The 23,246-nt window shown below is 42.9% G+C and overlaps 1 protein-coding gene across 1 annotated transcript in view; it reads right to left on the bottom strand.

The window, feature by feature from the left end:
* The window catches only part of ism1 (isthmin 1), an 87,945-nt gene that overhangs the window by 49,401 nt on the left and 15,298 nt on the right, over nt 1-23,246 (bottom strand). The gene's annotated exons all lie outside the window — the stretch shown is intronic.

Below are 23,246 nucleotides of genomic sequence, written 5' to 3'. Positions count from 1 at the left end.
CTGAGGCACAGAATATAAGAGCAGGGAGGCTAAGCTGGAACTGTATAAAACGTTGGTTAGGCCACAGCTAGAGTACTGTGTGCAGTTCTGGAATCTGCATCATAGGAAGGATGTGAGTGCACCAGAGAGAGTGCAGAGGAGATTTACCAGGATGTTGCCTGGGCTGGAGAGTTTTAATTATGAGGAGAGATTGAATAGACTGGGGTTACTTTCCCTGGAAAAGAGGAGATTGAGGGGGGACATGTATAAAATTATGAGAGGCATATAAAGGAAGGAACTTTTCCCTTTGGTGGAGGGATCAATAACCAGGAGGCATAAATTTAAGGTAAGGGGCAGGAGGTTTAGAGGGGATGTGAGGAAGAATTTTTTTACCCAGCGGGTGGTGGGAATCTGGAACTCACTGCCTGAAAGGGTGGTAGAGGCAGAAACCCTCATAACATTTAAGAAGTATTTGGATGTGCACTTGCAATGCCATGGCATACATGGCTATGGGCCTAGTGCTGGAAAATGGGATTGGAATAGTTAGGTGCTTGTTTGACTGGCGCAGACTCAATGGGCCGAAGGGCCTTTTTCTGTGCTGCCGATCTCCATGACCACTAGTAAGCTCGTTCAACAATCCAATAGCAAACCATCTACTCGAATAGAGCATTGGACACTCAAACTTCAAGGCTACAAAAGTTCCAGATTGAGTATCAGGCAAGATCCATACAGTGGACTATCTTTTGCAACATCCATTGCCAACAGTCCCACTAGTCATGAAGCAAAGGTTGCTGAACAAACTACATAAGCCTAAATGTGATGCCAAAATCATTAAACTAGTTGACAACAAGGCATTAAAAGAACAAGATGAGGTGTTACAACTTTGTATGACGGCTATGGAATTATGAAACTGGAAAGGCATGATCGAGATCACTCACGTACCACATGGTCTTCACAATGATCTAAATGAGCTCATCATTACAACAACACCTCATGTCACACAGCAACTGAATTGACATTCTGTATTCATTGAGGGACTGCTTTGTAGATATAGCATGTGAATGTCACCAGGGAATTGTCAAAACCAAACAACTCCCTTAGGGAAAAGGTAATGTGCCCAGGAATTAACCATACTGTAGAACACAAAATCAGTCAGCAGTGTTTACCTTGTCAAACAACCACAATGTCAAATCTTTGTGATCCTCTCAAGAAGTTTGAACTACCTCTAGGACCAGGGATTGTTGTTAATGTTGATTTTGCAGATGTGCCCACTGGTGAACACTCGTTTGTTGTCACTGACGACTACATCAGATCCACAGTCACGGAAATAATTACATCAACTTCAATGAAAATCGTCATCCCGAAGATTGACCAGATTTTCACCTTCTTGTAATCTCTCAAATGGTGAGAAGTGACAACGGACCCCCATTCGACAGCGATGACTTCAGTAAATTCACAAACCCCCTGGGCTGCACTCATCTGGCCAAGAGGTAATGGACATGTTGAGAGATTTATGCGTACTTTAAGAAAAGTGATATGAACAGCTACAACACGGAAGCAAGAGCTTTATTGCTTCCTTCGCATTTACAGAGTGTCTACACTGACTCGAGTTACAGACCGCTGGCTACGGTCATCTTTGCACATCTTTTGTGCACACATATTCCTGAGCTACCACGCAGAACTAATGGATCAACATGTACGCAAACATGATTGAAAACAGAAGGATCGAATGAGAACAAATGTAGTGCGAAATATGAAACTTAGAGCTACACCACTAAAGCCAGGAGATAAAATCCTTGTGAAATGTTATGGACATGTTGGAAAGTAAAGAACCCCTTATGTCATCCAGCCATTGGTTGCAACCAACACAAAAGGATCAATGACCGCTGCTAAATGCAGCGCACAATTCATCACACAAAACAAATCATTCTCCAATGCACTGAAAGCATCATTCGTAAGCATTGTATCGAATTCTGACATTGACACCTCAGATGAGGAACATGAATTAAATGAGATCACATCTAATGTCAGATGATATCATACCCATCCACCATACTTATGTGATTATGTTACAAAATTAACTATTTTCACAATCTCATTACATTGTACATGACTGAATGTATTGTTAAATTAATACAGAAGTTAGAATATGTAATAAGTTGAATGTTCAAGTTACGCTTAAGGTTTATTGTTTACGCATTGGAGACAAATCATTGATACATACTATGACTCTCATTTACTAAGGGGGGGGGGGATGTAGTGTTGTGTTTTGAGAATTGCAATGTACATTTTGTTTACTTGAAGACACCATACATATTTGTACCAGCAGAGGGAGTCTTCCACAAGAAAAAGAAGCTGTTCATTAAAAGGGAAGCCATTTGTTTGCTTGTGCAATTATAAATTCTGGGTGCCTCTGGCTGGTTCTGTCCCAAGGACTTCACAATCTGGTTCACTACTCCTTTTAGGGAAGGAAATATGCCGTTCTTACCTGGTCTGACCTACATTCTGACTCCAGACCAACAGCAATGTGGTTGACTGTTCACTGCCCCCTGAAATGGCCTAGCAAACTGTTTAGTTGAAGGGCAATTAGGGAAGGGCAACTAACGTTGACCTTGCCAGCAACACCCAAATCCCATGAAAGAATAAAGAAAAATTACAATCACGAGTGTTTTCTAAAATGACGGGGTATTTTTAATCATAGAAACTCACAGCACATTTGGGGCCATTCAGCCTATAATGTGAGAGGTGTGAAATTGTCCATTTTGGCAGGAGGAATAAAAAAGAAGCTTATCATCTAAATGGTGAGAGATGGCAGAGCTCTGAGGTGCAGAGAGATCTGGGTGTCCTAATGCATGAATTGCAAAAGGTTAGTATGCAGGTTCAGCAAGTAATTAGGAAAGCTAATAGAATGTTATTGTTTATTGCAAGGGGAATTGAGTACAAATTTAGAGAGGTTATGTTTCTATTTTACAGGGCATTGGTGAGGCCACAGCTAGAATACCGTTCACAATATTGGTCTCTTTATTTGAGGAAGGATGTAAATGCATTGGAAGAAGTGCGCAGAAGGTTTACTAGACTAATAGCAGGAATGGGCAAGTTGTCTTATGAGGAACGGTTGGACAGGCTAGGTTTGTATCTACTGTAGTTTAGAAGGGTAAGAGATGACTTGATTGAAATATATAAGATCCTGAGGGGTCTTGACAGGACAGATGTGGAGAGGATGTTTCCTCTTATGGGAGAATCCATAACTAGGTGTCACTGTTTAAAAATAAGAGGTCACCATTTAGGACAGAGATGAAGAGAATTTTTTTTTCTCAGAGGGTCATGAGTCTTTGGACTCTCTTCCTAAAAAGGAGGTGGAAGCATAGTCTTTGAATATTTTTAAGGCAGAGGTGGATGGATTCTTGATAAGCAAGAGGGCGAAAGATTATTGGGGGGAGGCAGGAATGTGGAGTTGAGGTTACAATTAGATCAGCCATGATCTTATTGAATGGCGGAACAGGCTTGAGGGGCCGAGTAGCCTACACCTGCTCCTGTGTCTGTACTGGCTCTTTGAAAGAGCAGCAGTGCATTGTTCCACATCCCTGCTTTCTATCTGTAAGTTTCTGATCCTCAGGTCCCTGCCACACTCCCTCTTTAAATTTATTTATAGGATCATCCATGTGCAAAGTTAAAGAAAAGCCTTTTAGTAAACGGTCACTGATTTCTCGTGACAATTTATTAAAAGGGATTATTCTTTAACTTTGCACACAGAGGAAAATAAATCTCGAGTCTCCTTCTGTTGAGGTTTTACAGTTTCTTCTGCTTGAGGTCCATTCTGACCTTGTGCAGAAAGATATACTGAAGTAGATGGAACTGACCTCAGCATAGGGGATTCCATTGGTCATGAATTACTGTGCTCTCCGCATACATCTCAAAGAAGAGGCCGGCACCATGGTCAGAGGGGACACAGGATGAGGCCAACACCTCCTCACCCAGCTAACTCACTTCATGCTGTGATGCTCCAAAGATTAAGAATTTCCTCAAAGGAAGATTATTACCAGAAATTCAGAAAAAAACGCTACGGGATGCCAGGACAGATTAACTCTAATTGTAATGAAATTTGAAGCATTTACAATATATCACTAACAGGAAACCTTCTCCTTATCATTTTAGAACCCAGGATCTTACTCGATCTGGCATAATTTCAGAGACCCTTACCACTTTAGGATTCTGTTGGGCTGCAGTTCAGGTAAGGTTTCTCAACCAGGAGAACTCCTTCTGACAATGTGAAATTATATATTACTAACTAAAATGTTCCATATCTGAAAGAATTTAGGCAACTGGAAGACATTAGATTAGTCCATACAACTGGTTAACCCTTTGAAAATAATTTTTTGGAAAAAAAAGCAATTTCAAGAGCTCAATCTCTTTCTAAAGACCTTAGGTAGTATGGCAAGCCACACGAAACCTCTGTTAGCAATGGAACATCTTTCTCCAAACCTCTCTTGTCACACAGTGTTAAGCAGCAGCACGACATTTAAGCACCTGAGTTCCTCTAATGGACACTACAACCTCCACAAGACTCAGAAGTTCTTGGTCAACATGATGCCTTTGAGCATGCACCATTTGGCTTCTCAAGGAATCTATACTTAATTTAACCCATTCCTGGATGTTTCTACTTGCGAACGAGACCAGAACTTGGGGCCATAAATATAAGGAATAGTCACGAACAAATCTAATAGGGAATTCAGGAGAAACATCTTTACCCAGAGAGTGCTGAGAATGTGGAACTCACTACCACAAGTTGTAGTCATGGCAAATATAGGGGAAGATGGTGGCATAGTGGCATTGTCCCTGGACTAGTAATCCAAAGACCTAGGGTAATGCTTTTGGGGGGCCTTGGGTTCAAATCCCACCATGGCATCTGGTGGAATAAAACCATTGTTGTAAAAACCCACCTGGTTCACTAATGCTCTTTAGGGAAGGAAATCTGCTGTCCTCCATCCGGTCTGGCCTACGTGTGACTCTAGACCCATAGCAATAGGGTTGACTCTGAAATGGCCTAGCAAGCCCCTCAGTTTGGAGGGCAATTAGGGATGGGCAATAAATGTTGGCCTAGCCAGTGACACCCCCATCCCATGAACAAGAAAAAGCATGAAAGGGAGAATGAAATAGAAGAATATGATGACAGGGCTAGATGAAGGGAAGGAGTGAGCTTGTGCAGCATCACACTGGCATGTTTCTGTTCTGCAAATACTATGTACTGTTCTGGAGGAGATGGTGGTGTAGTGGCAATGTCACTGGACTAGTATTCCAGAGGCCCAATGCTTTGGGGACAAAGGACCACAGCTGGTGGGATTTAAGTTCAATTAGAATAATCTGGAGTTGAAAGCTAGTGTAATAGTGGCTATGAAACCATTGTCAATTGTCATAAAAACCCATCTGGTTCACTAATGTCCTTTAGGGAAGGAAATCTGCTGTCCTTACCTGGTCTGGCCTATATGTGACTCCAGACCCACAGCAATATGGTCGACTCTTAACTGCCTTCTGAAATGACCCAACAAGCCACTCAGTTCAAGAGCAATTAGGGATGGGCCACAAATGCTGGCCTTGCTAGCGACACCCACATCCTATGAAAGAATTTAATAAATGCTACACATCTTGCAATCCAAGGTGAACTGCTCACCAATAATATTTGTGAATACCCCCATTTGCTACAGTCTCCCTCAATCTCAGTTTACTGGCAATTTTTGAATATTAAATTTAGATTTAATATCAGAATTAAAATAGATTTAGAAACATTAACAAAGAATATTGAGGGGAGACGAAGAGAATGATTTTTCCACTCAAGAGTTGTTAGGACCTGGAACCCTCAATCCTATTAAGGTGGTGGAAGCTGAATGTCTAAGTAATTTAAAAAGTGAGTTGGAAGGTATGTGAGGAGCTTACAGGGCTAGAGACAAAAAATGGGACAAAGCACAATAGTGCTTTCAAAGAGCCAGCACAGGCTTGATGGGCTGACTGGCCTCCTTCTATGCTGTGAGTTGGTATGATTCTAAATTCACGTCAATGTTTGATACATGTGAGATTACAAAAACTTCGAAAAAATTTATCACAACATGACACACTCCTTTAATGTTAGTGTGTGATTACAAAAGTAACATCTGCTCTCTTTCCATGTAGTATAAGGGTATTGGCATAGCAAGGGCTAATGTGAAACTGGAGAACAGTACCACCCACAGTATGATGCAGAGAGTTACATGACAATAAAGAGAAGACAGAGTTGTATGGAGAGACCTGAGTAGAAATCAGCATGGAGTTAGCTCCTAGTTTGGGCTATACTTTGTACATGCATAAATAGTTATGTGTTACCAATAAACACTACTGTTTAACCTTACGAGCCTCTGGATCTCTTAGTGAGACCTACTTAACAAACCCTTACGACACTCTCCATTTTCTTCTACTCCTGTTGGATCAGCCATTTTGCCATTTTTTAAGAAGTTATAAAGTGGCTGCTACATGGTTCTAATTAATGCCTCTGAATCATTAGAAAAGGGTAAAATAAAAAGGGGGAAAAAACACAATGAATGTTGTCAGGTGGGTGGGGAAGAAACCTCTTTTTCCACATCATCTTCTACCTTTTATTCCCAAAAGGGTTGCAAACTTGAAGAGGTTGAATTCTCTCAGTATTTGCAGTGGACTTCCCCTACGAATGACAGCGGCTGGCAAATCTTCCTGCAGACACCCACAGCAAGTGGTGGCCGCGGAGTCTCACCAACAGTTCAGCAAACCTGGTCAAAAGAGAGTTTATTTTGGCTCTTCCCTAGCCCGATCTCCATTTGGGCTGGAGTCGGAGAAAGGGCAGCTCTGGTGATACTCCTGTCAGAAAAGAGACAGACTTGGGCCAGGGTTTTTTGCTGAGCGGATTTCACACGGGTGGGCAACCCACTCGAGCGTAAGATGACGCGTGATGACCTCTGGCGATCAGCAGCCCCCCTGGGTCGACAATTAAAGGGCCTATTGAGGCCATTAACAATCCAATTGATTCCAATTTTTTTGTTGCTCGTCCAACCTTACGGTCGGCCGGCAGGCAACAAGGCCAGGCGGCCTTTGCGTTTTTTTTGCAAAACCTCATCTACGGGCGTTAAAAAAAATATATTTTGTCCTGATTTCCAACATGTCCCTGCTCATGTGGCACAGTCACATGAGGGGACATGTTTTTTTTAATGCCTTAAAATCCTTTATTTTTTATTTTGCAAACTGTTCATCCCCCCCCCGAGCTCTGAGCCTCAAGGCACTTTTCCAGCACGCACCCAACCACACGCATGGACGAAGTTCCCCACTTGACACCCCCACACCCCCCCACCCCCACCAGTGCGGGCAGCACACCTTACACGCTGGGTTGCCCGCCAGCGTGAAATCGTGGTCTGGCCCCGATCGCAGGCGGCTTCCCGACTGCCCCGGCCCGAGCCCACCCGACAAAGGCAAAACTCTGCCCTTGATGCCTTTAATTGCAAAGCTGTATAATATTATTAGTGATGGGACAGGAGTTGAGGGGTGGCAGAGTGGGGGAACTTGGCAGTTCAACGGATTCACACTCTGGGCAGCTCCCGTCTCTCACACCCCCTTCCCGGCTGTGAGGATCCTTTGTTTTGGCGCAGTCTCACAGGCTGAAACGGCCTGTAGTTCAGTGCTAATTCCCTCAAAATTAGTCATCTTGTTGAGATTGAGGAGTGGACGGTTGGTTGCTGTGCAAGATGAAAAATTCGCACTGTTACAGGCTTGAATTGGGGAAAAAAAAAAGAACAAATCCCAGTCTGACTTGGGATCAAAGGTTTCTCACTGCAGACTCCCAGCACTGACATCCCTCACCTTGATATGTATATTTATTTCATATTCCATACAGTACAACACAAAAGGAGGCCATTTGGCCCAGCATGCCTGTACTGGAGGGAAGTGGAGAATGCTATCTCTCACATATATTGGAAGCTCCTTAGTACAGACGCTCCATAATCAGCAATTCATAGGTTCATATAAATTGTCTTTTGGCTATTCATGGTGTAAAGCAACAGTTCTCAAAATGAGGTCCATGGACCACTGGTAGTCCGCAAGTGTCCCCCAGGTAGTCATGACATTCAAGAACAGGCATTCACTTTAATTCAGGAGCTCCAAAGCCAATTGTGATGTGCTCACCGACTGCCCCAATGAGAATCTGTCAACTGATAGACTGAGTTTAAGAACTTCCTGTCAATACCAGGCTACACAGTAAAAAAGAACCGCCTGAACTATTGGGAACCCATAGTGAAGATATCTGTTATAGTTACACACCACATACAGCATGGGACCAGTTAGCTAGGTGGCTAGCATGTGGTTCAGAATTACACCAAAAGCGTGGCTTCAATTCCAGTTCTGGCTGAGGTAGACTTGGGACCTGCCTGATGCTTGATGAGGAGTGGTGCCCCTCAAGTGATATCATCCTCTAATAGAGAAGATGCCTACGGCCTGTTGCAGACTATGGCTAATTATAGGAATTTAGTAGTAGGCCAATCAGCCCTTATGTACATATATCTACATATTATGTACAGCACAGAAACTGGCTATTCAGACAATAGGTCTATGCTGTTGTTAATGCTCCATGCGAGCCTCCTCCCATCCTTCTTTATCTCACCCCATCAATATATACTTCTATTCAGAATCACAAAATCACAGTGCAGAAGAGGCCCTTCGGCCCATCAAGTCTCCCTCTTGTGTCTATCCAACTTCCCCCCTAAATGTATCTATGCTATTCGCCTCAAGCAGTCCCTGTGGTACAGAGTTCCACGTTCTCATCACCCTCTTAGGTGAAGAAGTGTCACCTGTATTCTTGGTTAGATTTATTAGTAGCCATCTTGCACTTATAGCCCTTAGTTTTCATCTCACCCGCAAGTGGAAATATCTTCTCCATGTCTACCCTATTGAACCCTTTCATAATCTGAACAGATGGCTGCAGTTAGATTAGCTTGGTACCTAAAGAATTTGACATCTTCCAATGCTCAACTAAAGGTTTCAAATTTTGGCACAATTTTTTTAGCCACCACATTAAAGAGCACTGTAACAAGTAAAAATAAATTAAAAACCTTTGTTGCTCCTCATAGCAGTAGAATGAGTGTTCACCCCATTAGATTCCCCCCACCCGATTTCCTCATGGTGAGTTCCCAGTTGCAGCCATAAAGACAGAAAGATGGAGAAGTCAGATGAGACTCCCCATGCACAACTTTTAAATCAATGGTTAATGAGTTGGCATCAGTATGGATCTGGGAGCAGCTCACTATGCCTTTCCTCTCAATCCTGAAAGGGGAGATTTCAATGGTCAAGAATTAACATGACATGGATTTTCTGAGTAAGGTCATTCATTTCCAAAAATGTCACTGAATTTCACTAGCAAAAATACCATGGACTGGGTGGAAAACCTCACAGCAAGAATGTTATGGACCAAAATAAATTTGGCTGTTTTACAATATCTCATGTTCTATGTGGTGGATAAAATGGCTTTTGCCTCGATCCTTTACTCACAAAGGAATGACATTGTAGGTCACATGACTCGGAGATCACATGACAATGGCAAGATACAATACACAACAGGCAACCATGCACAAAGGCATTTCTCTAAACATCTGATAAGTGCTTCAAATGCTTATGTTACTGGACTTAGAATTCAGTTCAAAGCAACTTCAAATCTCATCATTGCAATTTCTGAATTTGAGTTCAGGTGGCTAAATAAATCTGGAATTAAAAAACTAGTATCAGCAATGGTGAGTGTGACACCACAGGAATCCAACTTATTCACTTATGCTCTTTAGGGAAGGAAATTGGACATCCTTACCTAGTCTGGGCTACATGTAACTCCAAGTAAAAACTTGCATTTATAAAGCATCTTTCGCAACCACTGGATATCGCAAAGCACTTTACAGCCAATGAAGTACATTTTAAAGTGTAGTCACTGTTATAATGTAGGAAATGTAGCAGCCAATTTGCACACAGCAAGCTCCCACAAACAGCAATGCCAAATAATCTGTTTTTTGTGGTGTTCATTGAAGGATTAATATTGGCAAGGGCCCTGAGATAACTCCCCTCCTCTTCTTCGCAGTAGTGCCATGGAATCTTTTACATCCGCTTGTGAAGGAAGATGGGGCCTCGGTTTAACATTTTATCTAAAAGACAGCACCTCCGACAGTGTCATGCTCCCTGCACTGGAGTGTCAGCTTAGATTTTTGGGCTGAAGTCCTGGGGTAGGATATTGAACCCACAACTTTACAATTCAGACACAAGCACTCCGTCAACCGAACCAGAGCTGCAGGCAAACAGTAAAGTGATTGATTTTTAACTGCCCTCTGTAATGGCTGAGTAAGCCTCAAAATCGTGAAGATCCTTTCTCAACAGCACTGTGAGTGTACCTTCACCACACGGACTGCAGTATTTCAAGGCCAAGGCTCACCACCACCATCTCAAGAGCAATGAGAGATGGGCAATAAATGCTGGCCTAGCCCACGTTTCACAAATAAATAAATAAGAAAAAAAAAATAGAAGCAAGTTTTTTTTTAAATCGGCACACTGTTCCTACACACTGGTTGAGCTTTCACGAATATAGCAACCCAAAATTAGAAGAGACCGTGCTCCTGAAAGTTCAACCTGAGTCTCCATCAGGTGGAGGGAGAAAACCTCCTGCCACTTCAAGCTGCCCCAGTCCAGCCACAGGGTGGGAGGGATGTGCCTGGTGTGGAGCAGTTGCTGGCGCACTTATGTTACTGGACTTAGAATTCAGTTCAAAGCAACTTCAAATCTCATCATTGCAATTTCTGAATTTGAGTTCAGGTGGCTAAATAAATCTGGAATTAAAAAACTAGTATCAGCAATGGTGAGTGTGACACCACAGGAATCCAACTTATTCACTTATGCTCTTTAGGGAAGGAAATTGGACAGAAAGTTACTGGCTTGAGCCCCACTCCAAGACTTGAGTGCACAAATCAAGGCTGACACTTTGGCACAATGCTAACTGAATGGTGGAGGTGCTATCTTTTGGATGGATCCAGACTTAAAAGATCCCATGCACTATTTCGAAGAAGATCAAGAAGATCTCTGGTTTACTGAGCAATTTTTAGCCCTCAAATTCACTAAAAAAAAATTATCTGGTCATTATAACATTGTGGTTTGTAGGAGTTTGCTGTGTGCAAATTGCCTGCTGCATTTGTCTACATCACAACAGCGTCTGCTCGTCAAAAAGTACTGCATTTGCCGTATGGTTCTTCGAGACATCGTAGTGCTGAAAGGCGCTATATAATTACGAGTCTTTCTTTCAGTACAGCTGTAGCCCTGCCAACAATAGGGTCAAAGCGGGGAGCCTGAATTGTGCCATGCCACGAATCATAGCGTCTTTTTGTACTTCACATGTTTGACGTTCTGACTGAGATGGCCAAGAAAATGATTAAATGGTAGGTAACAAAAATGATAAACGATACTAAATTTGTTTTTATATATGTGTAAAATGCTCACAACAGAGGTTAAGAATATGCAGTTCACCAAATGTCTTGGCACCATGTATTGTCTTTTTAACAAGACTCCAAAATTTGACTATTTAAAAAAAAAGTTTCCCCAGGTTGATTCAAGGATCATAGCTCCATTTTAGAATTGAAAGCCACATGTGCGGGTGGGCGGTTTGGGGACAGACGGGAAATTAAAACCATGCATTATACCCACAGTAAATGCTTTTGAATTTGACATTTGGACTCTTGAAAAGTGATTGTTTTCTGTTCTGCTCTCGCCCTTTCTTCCCATTCCCTTGATCTGAAGACTTGAGAAAATGTATTAGCTAGAGCAAACATAAATGAATATAAAAATGAATTAAAAAATCTGCTAAGCACGTCCATTTAATTTTCTACACACACACTATTTTCATTACAATGCTGATTCCTTTTTTTCTCTCTGGTCCCATAATCTTAGATGTGAGCTGGGCTTCTCTCTGAATCAGGGCTGTTAAAATCCACAATTTCTAAACACAGGTACTTTCAAAGTCGCGCTTAGCTTGTCCGGGGAAATTTTGATTTTGGCGAAAATATTAAAATCGCTGACTTTGGGGTGGGGGGAATGGGCGAGGAAGAATTTGTGATGGTGACCAGTTGGACGATTTTCACATAGAATATACAGCATAGGAACAGGCCATTAGCCCCAAATGCTGACTGCTGGTGGTTATATTCTACATCAGCCTCTTCCTACTTCAACTAACTCTATTCCTTTCTCCCTCATATGCTTATCCAGCTTCTCTTGAAGTGTATAGATACTATTCGCTCCAACTACGCCTTGTGGTAGTGAGTTCCACATTCTCCCCACTCTCTGGGTCAATAAGTTTGCCTGAATTTCCAATTGGATTTATTAGTGACCATCTTACCTTGTATAGCCATTACTTTTGGACTTGCCCACAAGTGGAACGTCCTTCTGTATCAAACTCTTATCAAACCCTTCATGGTTTTAAAGGCTTCTATCAGGTCACCCCTCTTTGCTAGAGAAGAGTCCCAGCCTGTTCAGTCTTTCCCGTCATTTATAACCTCTCAGATCTGTTGCTCACTCTTAATATGAGAACATAAACCCTGCCTCACCTCTTGTCCTGAATGCAGGCAGCGGGTATTGTTTAAATGAGCAATACAGTTGTTACTCAGTGATATGTTGCAAGTAGGAGGTTTGAGTCAAACACAGTAAATGTGCCCATACCTTATCAAATGGTGTGGATTATTATTGAAGGCAAGGATGAAGAACTATCACATATCTGTACATTCCTCACACCTCCAGCTGAAATAGAATCACATGTTACAGTGGAAGGACAGGGAATGAGCTACATCCATTTTTTTTTATTCCCAAAGAGGCTTATCTTCCAAAATTTTCTTTTTCCATCTGCTTATTGGTAAGTTAGCCGAACAGTGAAAAAAAGAGGGAGAAGCCAGTGTGAACATTGATCTGTGCACATTCCTCTTTAATGAAAACCACAATTCTCTCAAAATTACAAAGAGCTCGTCAGAGAAGTTGCAAAAGACCACTGAGGCAGCTGTGTAACTATTAACGAAGTTTGGACAGGCGCCCACATCCTGATGTTAACTTTGGGCTTGATATTGCATTGCTGCATGCGTGTGCTATCTCCATTGTTTGTCTATCCGAATTCAAAATATCCTCTTCTTGCGCAGAGTGTCAAAAAAAAGAGGTTTGACTGAACACACTTCCCTGTAACTGAAGATTCAGTAATTTAAAAAAAAGTTAAAAATCCCTTGAGGACACTGCCTTTTAATAACACCCTCAAAGATATATATTGCATAATGTGACATAGCTTAAACGCATTCCAACCATGGTTCTGCATAACCTATGTAACACACAACTGTTTCCTTTAAAGGCTTAAAGTTATATTTTGTCACTGTAGCTTATTCAGATCCCCAGAGAACTTGATATTTTCCACTTTCTTATGCTGAGATTGTTATATGAAAGAGTTGCTCCAAAATACAGCGCGGCAGGATAATGCACATTATACGTCAGATTTCATTTGACGTGTATTTATTTTAGTTATCTGGTTCTAGAAGACTTTACAAAGCTTTAGACAGTGCCTCCTTATGAAGTCTAGATAGAGCACCAGCAACTCCAACAGATGTGTGCCCTTTCACCCATCATTCTCACCATCAACATAAGCAGTAGCAAAGGGCACATTTGAATGTTTAGATCAAGTTACTTAGCTGCAACTTGACATTTCCAAAAGTATGATTCTTCTGTAGTGTTCCTTTAGTGCTTTTGACATATCAGTAACAGCTTACTGGTGAGTGTTTCCCCTTAGCACTTACAGTTCAGTATTAGCTCTGGAATGTACAGAACCAAGCAAAGTGTTTGGATTTGATTTGCTCCCTCAAACAAGAAAACCTTTTGAAGGTGAACCTTTCATCTGCTCTCACTTAATAAGATTTCCCAGCAGATCTTTCCCCTCAAAACAAAACTAAAAAAAAACAAAAGCTGATTAAAGGACAAATAGAATATCACAAACCTGGGAGTGAGTTACATTCAAGATAATGCATCACTAGGAGAGAGTTACATATTGAGTTGTAAAGTGCCAAGAGTGAATTATATACAGAATAACATCACTGGGAGTGAGTTACGTACAGAGTAAAACATCACTGGGAGTGAGTTACATATAGAGTAAAACATCACAGGGAGAGAGTTATATATTGTGTTGTAAAGTGCCAAGAGTGAGTTATATACAGAATAACATCACTGGGAGTGAGTTACATATTGAATAATACAGTGCTGTGAGTGAATCCAATCAAGGCTGATAGAAGGGCTGTCTTCTGGCTCGAAACATCAGCTGTATCCCTCTCCGCAGATGCTGTCAGACCTGCTGAGTTTTTCCAGGTATTTTTGTTTTTGTTCTGTCTCCTGACCACTCCCTGTCAGTGTTATTATTAATCAATATCAGCCTGATGCTAAGTTGTGGGCGGCGGAACTATGCACAATTTGGGCCAAATTAGCTGTTTAACTCAGATTGGAAATTGGTACTATGCCTACTGATTTGAAGCATAATGTTGAGGTAGTGCAGAGGGACCTTTGAATCTACATTTTTTTTCTTTACTCTGTAACTAGGCACATTATGACTGGTTACACAGGGTGCCAAGAGTGAAAGATTGTCCATTCTCCCAGCAATGGCATTGCACCCCTCGATGAACACAAAGGGAAGTGGTATTGAAACAATATATACTCCTAGGGCTGAATTTTCCCCCCGTCGGGCAGCTTGTGTGGGGGTGGGCGGGCGCAGGCCCAATTGGCGCCCCCGATCAGATCCGTGTTGCCATTTTACGTAGGCGGGCGAATACCTGGAAGCGCTGTGTGCTCCCTGTGCAGGCACGGGGGGGGAATTCCCTGAGTGCAGGTTGCATTCTTTCGTGCATGTGTGCCAAACAGCGCAGAAATCTCCCTGAGGCACAGAGGTGCCTCAGGGAGATTTGCTTAACTTTTAAAAACATGAATAAAGTAATTAAAAATGTTTAAAACATGTCCCCTCATGTGACAGTGTCACAGGAGCTTGGACATGTCAATGAATTTTTAAAATAATTTTTATCGAATTTTTAAACACTTCATGAAACCTCATCCCGCCCGTGGAATAGGTTTCAAGAAAAATGCGAAGGCTGCATGGGCTCTTCGCCTGTCCCCCCAACCCTGCCAATCTTAAGGTTGGACGGGCAGCTCATTTAACTATTTTAATTAGTTTTTAACAGGCCTTAATAGGCCTTTTGACAGTTCAGGGGGCACACAGCCGAGTCAGATGTGTGCCCGCCGAACTGAAAATCTAAATGACGCGCGGTGATGTTGGGACGCCCGCCCGGTGTCATCCCGTGTCATTTTACGTGTTGGCCAGTGGGCCCTGCCCTCGCCCGCTCGCCGACCGGAAAATTTTTCCTCTTGTTTTTGAATCTTGTCCAACAACTGAAACCCAGGGCCTAAAATTCCAAGTTCCTGACCCTGTGGCTGGAAGTGTGATGGAGCGAGGCTCCTGGCCCACTTTTGAAGCAGTCACAAACACTATAGGCAGACTTTTGCCGTCGGCAAGCGGGGGGGGTGGGGCCCGTTCGCCAACACGTAAAATGATGCGGGATGATGTCAGGCGGAACCCCGACATCACCCCGCCCCCATTTACATTTTCAGCAAGGTGGGGGCACAACAAAATCAGCTGTGGGCCCGCCGACCTGTCAATGGCCAATTGAGGCCATTGACAGGATCAATTAACCAATTAAAGGACCTGCCCGTCCAACCTTAAGGTTGGCGGGTCAGCCAAGAGCCCCAGCGGCAAATAGATAAAACATGAAACCTCATCCAGCGACGGGATGAGGTTTCATGTAGGGTTTTTAAAATTTTAATAAAGTTGTTCTGTAAATTATGAACATGTTCCAACTCATGTGATATTGTCACATGAGGGGACATGTAAGGGATTTTTCTTTTCTCTATTTTTAATATTTTTAAAAGTTGAGGGCGTCCCAACATCACCGCGCGTCATTTAGATTTTCAGTTCGGCGGGCGCGCATCTGACTCGGCTGTGTGCCCCCTGAACTGCCAAAAGTTGAGGCTGCATTTAGCCTCAGGGAGATGTGTGCTCTTTTGTGCGCATGCGCAAAAGAGCGCACTCTCGATTTCAGGGATTCCCCCCCGCCTGCACAGGGAGCGCATAGCGCTTCCCAGATGTCATGCTGGGTGGTCCTTAATTGGCCAGCCCACGTAAAATGGCGATGCGGCCCCGATCGCTGGCGGCGATCGGCTCTGCGCCCGCCTGCAATTGGGTCAGGCCCACCCATCCGACAAAAGGGAAATTCTGCCCTATGCGTCAACCGTGGCTCAGTGGGTTGCATTCTTACTTCTGAGTCAGAAGGTTATGGATTCAAGTCCCACTCCAGAAACTAGAGCACAATTACCAAGGCTGACTCTCCAGTGCAGTACAGAGGGAATGCTGTATAGTTGATGCCATCTTTCAGATGAGATATTAAATCAAGAGCCCATTTGGGTTGACGTAAAATGTTCTGTGGCATTATTTCAAAAGAGAGCATGGGAGCTCTCTCTGGTGCCCTGGCCAATATTTATCCTTCGCTCAACATCACTAAAAAGATTATCTGGCCGTCTATTTCATTGCTATTTGTGGGAGCTTGCTGTGCACAAGTTGGCTGCCGCGCTTCCTACATTACAACAGTGACTACATTTTGAAAGTACTTCATTGAATTTTGGGATGTCCTAAGGCTGTGAATAGTGCTATATAAATGCAAGTCTTTCCTCTTTTAAAAAAATCCCAAAATGTCAGGAATTAGGACATTTGTAGTGACCAGGGAAAGCAGCTTGTGCTTGCAGAGGGCCAAAGAAGCATCTGGTCCAAAGAAGTCTGTGAAAATCAGAGTAGCACCCTGACACTCCAACTGGAAGAGACAGTGGCCCTTAATGTGCCAAAGAGATAATTGCATAGGGATTACATGGGCTATACAACTCAGAAACAGGCCATTCGGCCCAACCAGACCATGCTGATGTTTATACTCCTCTCAAGCCTCCTCCCATCCTTCTCCATCCAAATACACCTTCGTAACCCTCTATTCCCATCTCCCTCATATGCTCGCCTAGTTTCTCCTTAAATGCATCTGCACTTTTCGCTTCAACCACTCTCTGTGTAGCGAGTTCCACATTCTCACTACTCTTTGGGTGAAGAAGTTTTTTTCTGAATTCCTTATTGGATTTTGTGGTGGCTGTCTTATACTGATGGTCTCTAGTTATGCTCTTCACCACAAGAGAAAGGATTTTCTCTGTATCCACTCTATCAAAAAACCTTTCATAATTTTAAAACCAACCCTCTTTTAGGTAACCCCTCAAGGCCTTTGGTCCTTAAATTTTTTTATGTTAAATTTCCAATCTTAAGTTTTTGTTTAAAACTTGTTCTTGGTATGGTTGCATTTATTGCCCATCCTTCACTGCCTGGGAAAGACTGAGCACAGAACCTAGGGCTGTCCTCTGCAGGTATGGTTTCCACTGAGTCTCAGGAGCACATAATGCGTAGAAGTCCCGGAGGAGCAGCCCCTCTCCCCACAGATACATCCCAAACCTGGTTATGGAGGTCGAGACGACAGACTTGTCCATCCCCTGCACTGGAAGTTGGGTCACATGTTAAATGGTACAAAGACCTGCTGGATCTAAGATTCAGACCAAACACCAACCCACACCCCCCGCATCAGAGGCAACCCGTTCAACAGATCCTTGAGAGGCTTGCACTTCTGCTGCTACATAGAGACTGGATGCTGGACATCTTTTCCTTCTCTCTACCATTGGCACTTAAGGGGAAAGCCACACCTTAGTGACAGTTTGACCAAACTGAGGTTAATTTTAAGAGTAGCAATGGACATCTCCGGATTCCGAAGGGATAGCCATTGTGAGGATGTCCGACCTTAGTGAAAACAATCAGTAATGGAACCTTACCAACAAGATTCAACTCAGGAACATCGAAGCCTTTTGTGTTTGGAAGCCTCAGATACCTTGTGAGAAATCTTGTGGGTCACGTACACACTTTCTTGTATTTTTTTCTCACTTCTGTGTCTAGTGACAACCCACTTCTTGCACTTTTACTTTCAGGAGATCATGTAACCTGCAACTAAAACCCCTTTCACTCCATTGAACTGATAGACATATAAGTTTTAGTGTGTGTGAATTTTCTGCACTAATTCTGAGTGCTAATAGACTTCGGTCATCTGACTTACATCCAGTAGTGAGTTGACATAATTCCTAAGAATGGTCTTTTGCAAAGCACCAGACCCAAGAAATTCAAACAGCCCAATCTACTGAATGGGAAAAAGAAGTGCCAATGAGCCAAGTCACCTGGGATTTATGAGCCTGATTATTAGCACCATGCTTTGGACACCCTGTTCCAACTAAAACACTTGAGCAATGCAATGTGTAAAGCTTCACAATGCTACTGAAAGTATTTAAAATGTTGGGCTGAATTTTTTCAGCTCCGTGGTGGCAGGCTTGGCGGTGGGTGGGGAGAACTGGTTAAATTCAGCCCACTTTTAACAGCATGGCTTACCGCACAGGGAGCTAGCCAGATACGTAATTAAGCCTCAATTAGGGAGATTTTGCAGCAGCGTCAACACGGACCCTCACCCTCCTCCCCCTGTGGCATGCAGGGGCCACCAGCTCAATGGAGGCCCCCCCCACCCCGCCCTGCAGTGACCAAGGGAACCATCGGAGCCAGAAGCTCCATCTGCCAAAGAGCAGGCCGCCCTTCATGATGGGCAGCACACCCCTGCAGTCCCTGAAATGCATCCAGAGGGGCTTCCTCTGATCCAAGGGGCCTACTGCCTTCGCCGCTCTGACTTACCAATTTAATTTGACCTCCCTGAGTACACCTCCGTGCCGCGGTGCCCTCGACGTCTCTGTCCTGCCTCTGCTGGTGGGGCTGCCTGCTATTCTTTAGCAGGACACCGGGCGTGGAAGCAGATCCGGAGGCCGCCTCCAGAAATATTGCTGAGCCAGTTCAGCTGCTGGAAAGCAGGTGCTCAGGACCCCCTTTGGTCCTGAGGCCCACAGTAAAATCTTGCCCGTTATAATCAGGTAATTTGCAGGCAACTGCATTTATAACATACGCCCAAGCACTTTAAAGCTTCTTCAGAAATTTCAAAAATCTGGCTGTCCTTTACAACTGTGGATTTATAAATTCTGACGCAGAAGATACACAAGCCATTTCTTGGATGCAGTTTTTATTGTTTTTAGTGCAAACCTGATACTCTGCTCCTCAAAGGCATAACTGTGCCAAATAAAACAACAAGGAATGATTATTCATGTACTGATACACCATTAACATCCTGTACAAGAAATAGTGCATATACTTTTCACAGTTCTGTTAAGCTCCTCCCTCTCCCCCAATGAAATTCATCAATGAATGTAACATTTTTGCACAGATTTCTGAAAACACCCATCCCACTGGGTGCACCCCCCCACCCCCACCCCCACCCCAACTTCAAGGGACCCAGTTGTAAGAATCGGCAAATGTACAGCTCTAATTATAGATGAGGCTTCAGAGGCACTTGGCAGTATCTTGAGACCCTGTTTGCCAATAGCATCATAAAAGCAATCTATAGCTAATAATACGAGCGTGATCCTGTCATGAAGAAATTCTGTCTCAACAGCGTCATATATTTTAAAATGTCCTGGCACTGCAGTCTCTCCTGCGTGCTGAGGGACTTTTATTTTTACATTCCTGGCTATTTGTTTTACTACACCATCTATAACTACATGAATTGCAAATCGGCATTCTATATCCTACACACACTTGAGATTAAACAGTGATACAGACATATGACAAACTATCCAATAAAGTGCATTCCACAGATATCATTATGTAATACTATATGCACTTTGAGTATTTCAGTATGTAGCACTGTGTGTGCTTGGTGGATTGGGCTATGTAACTTTAGAATTTTACATACATTTACTCTTACAAGACCCACTGCTCTTTAATAGATACACTTCATTGAGTTAATTGGATAATTCTACGCATCCCCACATTCTACTTTCAATAAACAAAAAGTCATTCAAAATTCTGCTGCCCGTGTGCAATCATACACCCCCACCCCCAGCCCCTCGTTGACCCACACTGGCTCCCAGTTAAGCAAAGTCTCAATTTTAAAATTTTTATCCTTGCTGTCAAATTCCTCCACAGCCTCATCATTCCCTACCTCTGTAATCTCCTCCAGCCCCCCAACCCTCAGAGGTCTCTGTGTTCCCCCAATTCTGGTTTCTTGTGCATCCCCAATCTTAATCACTCCACCATTGGTGTCCATGCCTTTAATTGCCTAGGGCGTATAAGCTCTGGAATTCCCTCCCTAAACCCCTTTGCCTCTCTACCTCACCTTCTTCCTTTAAGACGCTCCTTGAAACCACCACTTTGACCAAGCGCTCTTGTCCTCATATCCCCTTATGTTACAGACACTAAATTGTTGTAACGTTGTGCGTGGAGAAGAATGTAACAGTGAACCAATGAATATGTTGCACATTCCAAGCTTTATTACATTACAGCTCAAATGGTATGAATGTGCAAATGTAGCAATCTCATGGTAAAATATGATGAGAAAGTTAAGGATCCGGTATCTTACACTGCCTATAGATTCAGTACGAAGCTACATTCACTGGCATAGGGCAATTTCCGAATGTAATTGCTCTGCCATTCTTTATTGATTAGGTACAGCTATTTTTAAAAATTTGTTTTCCTAATACCCATTTGCCCACCCTCTTAGGCGGTGCAGTATTGACCATGGTTCAGTTGGTGGCACTCTCACCTCTAAGTCAAAAGACTGGGTTCAAGTTCCACTTCCCACAAGTGGTATGCGCACAAAAATCCCAGGCTGACACTCTGGTGCTGTGCTGAGTGAGTGCTACACTGCCGGAGGTGCCATCTTCTGGATGAGGCATTAAGCCAAGGCAACAATTTTTTCACACAGCAAATTGTTGCAATCTGGAACGTGCTGCCTGAAAGGGTGGAGGCACCAGATTCAATAGTAACTTTCAAAAGAGGGTTGGATGAATATTACTTGAAGGGAAAACACTTGCAGAATTAGGGCAGTGCAGGGATGTCGGAGGTTTGTAGGGCTGGAGGAGATTGTAGAGATAGGGATGGACAAGGCCATGGAGGGAATTGTAATCATGAAAATTTTAAAAGCAAGACATTGCTTGACCGGGAGCCAGTGTAGGTCAGCGAGCTAGGGGAATGGGACTTGGTGTGAGTTAAGACACGGGCAGCAAAGTTTTGGATGATCTCAAGTTTACGGAGGGTATAACGTAGGCGACCAGCCGGGGGTCTCTTGGAATAGGCAAGTCTAGAAGTAACAAAGACATGGATGAGGGTCAACAAAAGTCTTGGGGTCTACGTGTATCATGCTGTGCCTCCACTCATGGAATGTTAAGTATTAATCTTTGTTGTCCAATAAACCTTGTTCGTTTGCATTCTAAATTAGTGATTGTCCTTTTTGCCAATAAGGTTATTCCCTGACAAGAATTTTCATACTCTGGAGTTTAGCATAGAGTTCAAATCCCAACACATTTCTCTTCAGCTAACCCATGTCCTTTTGGGAATGGATCAATAGTGTTTCGTCAGTTAATGCAGGAGAGAGTTACAAACCAGTCTTATGAATACACATACACAAACATGTACCTAAATGAGCGTCAGAGCATTAAGTTGAAAGGTATTTTTGTGGTATTTGCCATTTACTTTTAACGCAAGCTAAAAGGGAGAACGTATTCTACATATCCTTTTTTGAATGGGACTGTGGTTTTGAGTGAGCTGCAAGTGACAGTAATAATGTCACTCACTTCATGCCACCATAGTTGTGAGCATAAGTCCAATTGACTCAACTCAAATCTGCTGCCCATGTGTGCGTGGGACTCTGCACTATTCATAGATGTGATGCATCTTGCACCCACATCCACCCCTCAATAACTCCATGATGAATGTACCCCCCTCTGACTTCGCCACAAACCGGATTTGGTATCGAGGATTCCCGGGGAAGTCATTAGCTCTCCTGCCTACCATCTGAAGCTGAGAAAAGGAAGCATGGTAAAATTAAAATTGCACCTTGGGGCTGGAAACAAATCAGGCAAATCTTTCACTCTGCCGGCTGAAGATCTAAATGATGAGTGAGTTGCAGAGTTTATTAAACCATCGTGATGAGGCACTTCATGATTAGGATGTCACATGCCCATTCACCTTACAGGATGCATTGCTGTCACCACTTCCAACTGCTAAAATATTTTATTTAGTAGTAAACTAGCAGAAAACGTCACTTCACTACCATTTTAAAACAAGATTTTCACCATGACACAAGTACGTTGAATACTTTACTGAAGGTAATAATTTGTTGTGCGCAATCCTTCTTTGTGTAAGCTGGTGCTCATTCATTGAGAAAAATAATCACTTGGTAGTACAGAACTTGAGTATTGCTAATAAAAGAGACTTGCTTTCAAAGTTTTCATCTTGCACTCATCAGGACAGACACAAGAATGCCAAATTTCAAAGGGAACAACAATTTATACTGCAAGAGAAAAGGGGTGCTAATTGGTTGGCAAGTCGGCTCCGAAAAATTCAGATGTTGCCATGGTGAGCGCAACAGGGAAATATTGTCCCCCATGCTTTTGTTTATTCAAAATAGATGCAATGCCTGGACATATTCCTTTTGCCTGCAGGGGACAGGTCCTAGAATATGAATATATGTAGCTTCTGGCAAGTATAAATGAGCTACTTTGTGAACCCGACTGATGATCTTAAATTGGCAACATATCGACCAATCAGAGCCAATTTGCCAACCAATCAGCACTCCTTTTCTTATGCAGGATCAATTGTTATTCCCTTTGAGATTTGGTTATTCTTGCGAATCTGTCTTGATGAGTACAAGATGAAAAGCTTTGCCAGCATGTCTCTTTTTACAGCATTACTGAGATAAATACTGAGAGATTTCACAATTTAATCTCTATACATGTATTTTGCAATTTTTTTTTGTCTCCCCCTTATCCTGTTTTTCTTCAAGATTGCGACTCATATCAAAACAGGGTTCCCCTGGTATTGGCAGCGCTTGGGGAGCTCAACAACAACTTGCATTTATATAGCACCTTTAATGTAGTAAAATGTCCCAGGGCGCTTCAAAGGAGTGTTATAAAACATTTAACACCGAGCCATGTAAGGAGAAATTAGATCAGATGACTAAAAGCTTGGCCAAAGA

Source organism: Carcharodon carcharias, chromosome 2 (assembly GCF_017639515.1).
Source record: "Carcharodon carcharias isolate sCarCar2 chromosome 2, sCarCar2.pri, whole genome shotgun sequence".
NCBI classification, from domain to species: Eukaryota; Metazoa; Chordata; class Chondrichthyes; order Lamniformes; family Lamnidae; genus Carcharodon; species Carcharodon carcharias.
Note: the sequence above shows the minus strand (reverse complement) of the source record. Positions and strands in the feature narration are given on the sequence as shown.